The sequence below is a fragment of the Fukomys damarensis genome, unplaced genomic scaffold, assembly GCF_012274545.1.
Source record: "Fukomys damarensis isolate Sample0158 unplaced genomic scaffold, DMR_v1.0_HiC HiC_scaffold_17, whole genome shotgun sequence".
Lineage (NCBI taxonomy): Eukaryota > Metazoa > Chordata > Mammalia > Rodentia > Bathyergidae > Fukomys > Fukomys damarensis.
The window spans coordinates 15764673-15773378 of record NW_022900929.1 but is presented as its reverse complement, the minus strand read 5'-3'; the positions used below and the strand labels follow the sequence as shown (position 1 = coordinate 15773378).

At 45.2% G+C, this 8706-nt stretch overlaps 1 protein-coding gene across 2 annotated transcripts in view; it reads left to right on the top strand.

Moving 5' to 3' along the window:
- The first annotated feature begins 8475 nt into the window (after positions 1 to 8475).
- Znf3 (zinc finger protein 3) overlaps positions 8476 to 8706 on the top strand; it is a 10216-nt gene continuing 9985 nt past the window's right edge. Inside the window, exon 1 of one of the 2 annotated variants that reach the window (XM_010608993.3) lies at positions 8476 to 8608. The gene's annotated coding sequence lies outside the window, so the exon portion shown is untranslated. The remainder of the gene's footprint in view (positions 8609 to 8706) is intronic. The other variant, XM_010609001.3, reaches the window with a different exon arrangement.

Here is an 8706-nt window from a genome sequence, read left to right as displayed (position 1 = left end):
TTCAATCCCTGGTACCAAAAAAAAAAAAAAAAAAAAAAAAAAAGAATGACTGAAATTGAAAGTTGATTGTATATTTTTCAGAAGTAAGCTCACTAAACATTTTTTAAGTGCATTACATTTAAAAAGTACTAAAAAACCCTCAAATTGAGGTGCTGTTCTGCTCTTTTCCTACCTTCTAACAAAGCTAAACATATCACTTTGTTGTTCTATTATCTTTCCTTCTACAAGGTGGAGGTGACTAGACTGGCAGGGAATACAGTGAAGGGTCTGAGAAATAAAGATACCGAGGAATAAAGTGAGGGTTGACAGAGGACCACCTGGCATCGGTTACCACTGTCTTTGAGTCTGTGGTATTGTTTAGAAGTGGTACCTCTTTGGGATGGGTTAATGGTTATCCACCCATTTGTCCCTGGCTAGTGTGGGTCCTTGTTTCAATGATAATGGAAATTAAATTGAGGCTTTTAGCATGAATTTACAGGAAATAGCTTTAATTAAAAAGTGGAGAAAATGGGGGGAAGCAGTTCTGACCAAGATTAAGCTAGTCCCCAAACAAAGGAAAACAGGAGAAAATAAGGAAAGGGATTCCATTTGAGGAACTGAAGGAGGCACATGTCCAAACAGTAGGCTCAGACTGGCCAGTTTTCAGGGTGCTGTGGTGAACTTCAGTTTGATTGACCATATCTCAGTCCTCCTTTCATAGCTCCAGGGGATCCTTATGGTTTCAGGTGCAGTTTGATTCCCTTGAGATGACTGTTCTTGCCTGGGGCCATCTCAGTCTTACAAGGCCCTGCTGGAATCCAACGTGACGCCAGGTTTAGGGCAGTGGAGACTTCTGGGCATAGCTAAATATTGCTGTAAATATCTTCTCTTGGTGTCCTCAGTCTTGAAGAATGATGAGATAGACTAGTAAACATAGAATTAATAAATCTTGTTTTGCTAACTTTTAGACAATGACTAGCATGCCTCAATGCAGATCTGAAAAGGGATTTGACTCAGTTTTACAAGATGAAGGCTGAGCTTTGTTCTGCTTTTAGTTAACCATTGGGCATTCATGTACCCAAATCAAAAGTCACAGCTTTATTTATTTATTTATTCATAGCAGAAACTACTTTTAAGTCTCTGTCTGAAGAACCCACGTTTGTCCTTTTTCCCTGTGGTGGGCTGTGACTGTCATGATTCATTTTTAAAAAACAAGTATTTAGAAATGCCCTCTATTGGTAAGGACGATTCTAGGTGCTAGACATACATCACTGAGCATGACAGAGTTCTGACCTCATGGAGCCCATACTCTAATTGTAGGAAGCAGACAACAAGCATGTATTAAAATATGAAGGGTTGGGGAGTGCTCCTTAACATGGAAAGGCAGATACCTGAAAGGATGGAGGAGTCAGGCATGTGGGCACATGGAAGAGTATTCCAATCAGTGGGGACAAAGGTAGCAAAAGTCTTGAGGCAGGAGACTATTGGGGTGTCCCAGGAATAACAGTAAAGTCAATAGCAGGAACTGAATGGGTAAGGAGAGAGAGAGTAACAGGACACAAAGCCAGAGCAGTAACAGAGTTGGAAGCCATACAGCTCATTAGAAGATTTTAACTTTCAGCTTGAGTGAAATCCAAACTGAGGAGTGATATGATTTGACTGATATGATATGATTTGATTGATCATCTAAAGTAAAAGCTAAAAACTAAAAACTAAAAAGAAGGAGAAGCAGCAGCAGCAGCAGCAGCAGCAGCAGCCAAGCATGATTCTGTAGCCTATAGTCCCAGAACTCTTGGCTTGGATGCTGAGGCAGGAGGATTGCAAATTCAAGCCCAGCTTGGGAAACTTAGCAACTTAGTGTGACCCTGTCTCAAAATAAAAATAATAGTGCCAGGGATGTAGCTCAGTGTAAAGACCCAGGGTTCAATCCCTAGTACCTCTCCATAGCAAAAACTTAAAGGTAAGAAGACTCCATTCCTACTCTGTCTTCATCAAGGAGAAAAAAAAATCTAAGTAAATTCTTGGGTTTTCACTTTTTTGTGTGTGTATGTTTGTAATACATAACAATTACATTAATTGGGCTCAGTGACAGCATGTCTGCCTGTCAAGGGCAAGGTCCTGAGTTCGATCCCTAGTACCAAAAAAATTTTTCCTCTTGGGGAATTGGTACACATATATATCACATCTTAATCCTTTGACTTCCCCTTCCCCTCACCAGAATAGTTCAGTTTCAAGGATGTGGCCTGAGCCCGCGCACTGGAATGAAATGGAGACATGGTAACTGAAACAGTGTGGACAAAGGTGAGGAATCAGAAGTAGGAGATGTTAAAGGTCCTGTGCAGCCAATTAGCAGGAGTGGGTGGTGCTTCTGGGCATTGCCTGTTTGATTGCCAGCTTGGCACCAGTCAGTCTCATCAGAGAATGGATCCCCACCACGAGCACAGACATGAGTGACCCAACTGTCAAATAGCAGCCAAGAGTTACTTCCATAGTTCACACTCGCAAAAGGCAAGTTTTAAATTTTCCGTGTATTTGCTTTTCCATGTGGTAAACCAAGGAGCAAGGCCATTGATAACAGCACAATTCAACAAAGTGTGGCAAGGTCCATCCAGAGAGAGCTGGCCAGACCAGGATGAGGACTGCTTTGCCCTGTACCCACTGAGCAGAGCAGGGAAGTCACTTTTGGTTTTACATGGTGGCCTTCAGGCTGGACAGCCACAGCAGCCCAATGGACCCGTCACTTCAAGTTACTTAAAACATCAGTGAACCAGGCTGAGGCATTTAGGGGAACCTCTGGTTTACATCTCTACTTTAGTCAGTTTCTCCCAAAGCCATAGCTGCCTGTGTTTCATGTAAAGCAAAGATGCTGCTAGGGCCAGGCTATTTTCCCCCTCTGCCTTTCTTTTTTGTGTGTGTGTGTATGTATGCGTGTGTGTACTGGGAATTGCCTTGGACACGCTAGCCAAGTGCTATACAGCCCAGCTATGTACCCAGGCCCCTTTTCAAAAATGTTTGTTTTGAGACAAGCCCTCCCTAATTTGCTCAGACTGGCCTCCAACTTGTGATCCTCTGCCTCAGCCTCTGGAGTACCTGGAGTTACAGGGGTGTGCCACCGTGTCAAGCTTAATTATTCCTCTATGTGTACCATTTCTATTTGGCTCGCAACGATTCTTAATCTCTTCTCATCTTTTTAATGACCAGGTTCCGCTTGACTCCTCCAAAATGGAAGAAGAGTAAGAGCTGCAGTCTTCAGCAGCAGCAGGCAGGGTGTACCTGGTAAGCCGTGTCCAGCAGGTGGCGGTGTTGTACGGAGAAACGGCTTCTGCCGAGGGCACTAGAGACAAAGGACTTTAAACAAGTAAAGCTGTGGTTTCCCTTTCTTCTCTCAAGATTCTTTATTGTTTCTTCTGGACCATCTGGAAGGGGAAAAGGAGGCGAGTGGAAGGGCGATCTTCATGTCTCACTATCATCTTTTCCACGTGGCAGCACTGGATGGGACTAAACCTCTTGGGGTCACCAAGATGGCAGCTCCTGACAACTCTGCATTGTTGGCTGCTGGCTGCCCTCAGTGTTACCAGCTCCAGCTGCTGGCTACTTTTGGCCCTAATAACCGTTGGTGTGGCCACTGCTTAGTGTAGCAGTTCAGCAAGCTCTACTCAAGATAGAAATCACAGACAGGCAAAAATTGTCGCTCAAAAGAGGCTTTACTGGGACTTGTGCTAGAACATGAAGGGGAACAGTGCACAGATTGACCGGCTAAGGATGCGGGGGAAGATGCTTATATAAAAGAACAAGCGGGGTCACATATGCATAGTGTCAGACTTTCTGCTTAGCCCTGGGCAGGGGTGGGTTTCCTCATGGACGTGACTGGACCTCTTGTACTTCTGTGGGGCAGTCATCTGGGATGGACCCATGACATGCTTGCTGCAACCCAAGCAAATGTCTCCCTGAGCAGCTGTCTGATGTGGCTACTGCTGGGCAGCAGCGAGGCTTCTGGGACGCTGTAGATGAACAAAATAAAAAAGACCTCTTGTGGCACATCAGGCTCTTCTCTCTCACCTCACCAGGGGATGCTGCTAATTACTCTGCACCCACACAGGAAGTAGAAAGGGAAACCAGCCAACTTATTGGGCATGGTGGGAAGCTGCAGAGGGGCTATGGGATTTCTGTTTTTTGATTTCTTAGGACACTGTCTATCCAGCAGTAACCTTTTTCAAGCAGTTCGCCTTAAGTAGAGTGCTTGGTGCCACATTGTCACGATGACATCCTTGAAGCTTTGCTTGGTTTGGGCGTAAGGGTGCTGTGATCTTCCAGGAAATCGGGGCTGGCCACAAAGATTGACTTAGTGTTAAAGACACTGTATACAGTGGTACATGGGTACCCATGTGTATAGCAGTGCATCATAATAGCTAAATCTTGGAAATGGCCTGTACATCCATCAATAAACGAAAGGACAAAGAAATGTACTACTTAGCTTTAAAAAAGGATAAATTTGAGTCATTTGTAGGACAACAAATGCACTCTGAGACCAAAATGCTAAATAAAAGGAATCAGACAGAAGATTAAATAGTGCGTGGTTTCTCTTAAATAAGGAGTGCGACATGTAAATAATATGAAGAATAAAATAAAAACTAGATGCCAGGAAATAGGGAGGTAGACTTTGTGGTTATGGGGGGGGTGATCTGGGCATGGAGAAGATGGGAGAGTGGGGTGGCGGCGGAAGTAAAAATGATTAAGATGTGATATGTATTTGTACCAATTTCCCAAGAGAAATGTAGTGATTATGTATTGCTAACATAGATTCTGTCAAAAAAAATGTCTACATGCTTCAGGAAAATAAAAACTTGTGTCACTATTTTAATACTAAATTTATTGAGACATCATGAGATTAATACGTTACCTTTGGCTTCTGCAATGACAAGAGGTGCTGAAAGTGGTGCCCATCAACTTCCAGATTTTTATTAGATGGTGAACTGCTGCTCAGTCACTGAGACTGCTGCACATGAGTTTTCAATCTCTTTTCTAAGGGTCGGCAACGTGGGGTGTTTTCTGCAATATATAACATGCTCTAGGGCCCCTCATTCCAGGGTGACCCCATCTGTTGAAAAAACATCCTACTAGTTTTCTTTTCTTGAAGTGTGCATACATTTTTTGACACATTGTATATTAATAGAAAATGAAAAAAAACCCACCAAGAATGTACTTGTATTTTTCTTTCTGATAAAGATCCTCTAGCCCATATTTGGGTAGCCTATACACACCGACTCCTCCCCAGCTCATTATCAATAAGATCATGAAGATCAATAAGATAATGAAAGATCCTTACTTCCTTAACTCCACTTGTGCAGAGACATTTGGTACTAGATCCTAGGGAGTCTTCTTTTATTTCCAAACATGGCCCGAGTTGTCATTTCCATTCCAGAGAAATTTCAGTTTTTCTTTTCCCTTTTTTCCTTTCCTCTCCCCTTCCCACTTTCCCTTTAGCCATTTTCTTCCTATTTCACACTATCAACTATACCATTTGAACCTTTTTTACACTTTTGGTTTTTCACACCAGAGAAACTATTCAGTATTGACTCAAGTGTGTCCTATTTATTTCACTTAAAGAGTATAGCCTCAATGAAGCACAAATTCTTTATATGATAATATCATACATATATTTTAGGCTCAAAGCCTAGAGATTCTGAATCACTAGGCCCAGGTGAGTTATAGAGTCTGTCTTCTATCAGGTGCCACAGTAGTTCTGATGTCACACTGTTAGCTACTTTTCTCTCATTTCTGAGACAAAATACCTGACATCCAAAGTTTAAGGGGAAGGGGTTTATTTGGCCTACAGTTTGTAGAAGTTTCAGTCCATAGTTAGTTGGCCCTAAGACAGGCATCGCAAACAGACACCATAGAGGAGAAATGACATGATGTGTACAATAGCAAAGGCAACAAGAGGGCCTTAACAGTGCCTCCCTGCCCCTTTTATCTTACGCAGACTACTTAGGGCAGGTAGCATTCAAACCCTTAATCCTAGTGCCTTTGAGCCTAGCATTGTATTATAAATCAATTCCAGCTTCACACACATCAAATCTATGACTACATGATAGGCTTTGGGGGACATCTAGACCCAAACCATAACACACACTGAAGTCCAAGACTCTCCAGAAGAAGTCATAAAAATAGACTGTATCATCCTCCTGCCTCGTCATCTTATGTACTGGGATTACAGGGTGCACCACTGTGCCTATCTTATCCTGAGTTTTGCTAGTTGCTCATGCACTGTTCTCTTTTTGCCTCAGGGCCTTTGCACTGACTGATCCCACTATGAGGTACATGCACAAACTAAGTGTCTCCTGATGCCAAAGAATGGACTGGAAGCCAGTGGAGAAAGGAAGAAATTTTATTAGAGGAAAGCTCCTGAAAGTGAGTTGCCATGGGGTCTCTGTCTAGGGAAGTGGGGGTGAACCTATGGCATTTGTGCCATGGTAGGCTGTTTGTATCATTGAAATCCCTCAAAGGTTCGCCATCACTGTTCTCAGGGTTCGCGTACACAAAAATGACTACATGTTACACCTCTCTGAGCCAAGCTGAGTTCAAGCTATGGGGTTACCAGCAGGAAAGTTTGACTAGAAGTGTGATTACAGAAACCTAGGGCACATAGCAAACACCAGTAATTGTAACTTTTCTAACATAATCAGCACAAGCAGAACAAAGACATTTTCAGAGGGTATGAAGAGAGGCTTGGTATACCAGTTATCTATCACCTTGTTTTTTATCATTCCCAGGAAGGAGGATCCCACCAGTCTAACAGGGACCCTTGTTCATCAGACCGCCAGAGCCCTGGCCTTGGCCTTGATAGCTCCATCCTGAGTCCTAGCTTTTTGTTTGCCTTCAGTCTCAGGCTTCATCTTATCTTGTCCCTCACTGGGTCACCCTGATTCCCTCTTGATCCTGACTTTTCCCTGGCTGCCTGTCCTGCCTGCTGAACTCTCTCTGCCTAGAACAGTCCCCTCTCTTCATGGACCAGTGGCACCCTGGAAAGCCTTCTCACCTTCCCACATGGCCGTGCTCTTCCTCAACATCTTTTAGCACACACTGTGTTTTACCAGAACTGATCGTTTAAATTACTGTCCCAAGATGGAGGTCACTGGAGGCTAGGGACTGTTGCCAGGGCTGTGGGTGCATGATCAGTACTTGGTGCAGTAGGAATGGGGTTCACAGGGAGGCTTGGCTGTGAGGAGAATCCAGTGTGCCTATGCTAGCTGGGCACAGTGGCACCTGTAATCCCCACACTGTGGGCAGCTGAGGCAGGAGAACGGCGAGTCCAAGCCCAGCCTGGGGTCCCGGGATTTAGCTCAGTGGTGCCACTACCTGCCTCCCAAGCCCAGGCTGGGCAACTTAGTGATTCAGAGACCTGTTCTCAAAATAAAAAATAAAAGAGGACTGGGGAAGTAGCTCAGTGTGAAGGTCCTAGGTTCCAATCCCCCAGTAATTAAAAGAAAAATACAGGGCCAGGGATTTAGCTCCGTAGTTCCCCGGCCAGCCTCACAAATGCAAGGACCTGAGTCGATCCCCGGTACCAAAACAAAACAAAAATAAAAAACATGAATCACCCCAGGCCTGTTCCCTCACTCGCTGCCCTCAAATCCTGACACTGCCAGGGCTTCTGTTTTTTTCCTTGTCTCCATGACTTGCTTTTCTGTTCTCAACCCTTGCACAAAACTTGTGCTGAAATGTTTTCTTCAGGTTCTACTTACTTAAACGGGGCATTTGTACACTAAAGAACAAACAAAAACAAAAACCTTAGGTCTGTTTGGAAGCCAATTTCAAACAGCACCTCTTTTTTTAAAATTTGTTTTTGCTTTTTAAAGTAGGGTCTCTCTGTCCCAGGCTGGCCTCAAATTCTAAATCCTTCTGCCTCAGCCTCCTCCGTGCTGGGATTGCAAGGGTACATCACTGTGAGGGACTATTTTTTACATGCACCAATTCTTCAAGTGTGTGTGTGTGTGTGTGTGTGTGTGTGTGTGTGTGTGTGTGTGTGTGTGTTTGGAACTGGACATTGAATCCAGGCCTTCACACTGCGCTACAACCCTAGCTCTTTTTCATTTCATCTTAATTTTTTGAGACAGGATCTTGCTAAATCGTTAAATTGTCCCGGGCCGAACCCGTGATCCTTGCGATTCAGCCTCCCAGAGTATCTTCATGGTTTTCTCCAAGTGACTGGGACAGGGTCAGAGAAGGGGTGGCCAGTCCCGGATCCCTGGACGCCCAAGAACGATCTGTTGCGGAGGGTAGCCTTACACCTCTTCCGCCCCAGGGGCGCGGCGCGTGGCCGGAGTAGGCCAGCAGAGGGCGCCACCGGCCCGCTGGTCGAGGAAGACAGGCCCCCGCCCCAAGTGCTCCGTAGTGAGCTGGTCTGAGTCCGTAAATCACCGAGAGGTAAGGACCTCCCATTTTCCTAGAGAGAACAAGCGGGCGTTGGGACCCCGGTGCTGGAGAGGTTAGTGAAAAGGACGACCCGGAAGCGATAGTGGTGGGAACTTCCGTTCTTTGTTCTGTCCCCGGTGTGTGGGTCTGAGACAGGGTCCGACAGGGCCTGGTGCGTATCTGGTCCCCCATATCTCCCGTCTCTGACCCCAGGGTGAGTCGGGCCGTCCCCGGGGCTCGCGGTGAGCGGAGGCTGTGGTCGCCGGGGAAGGGGTGGTGTCCGTGCCGCTGCGGCCCGTGGGATCCCCAAGC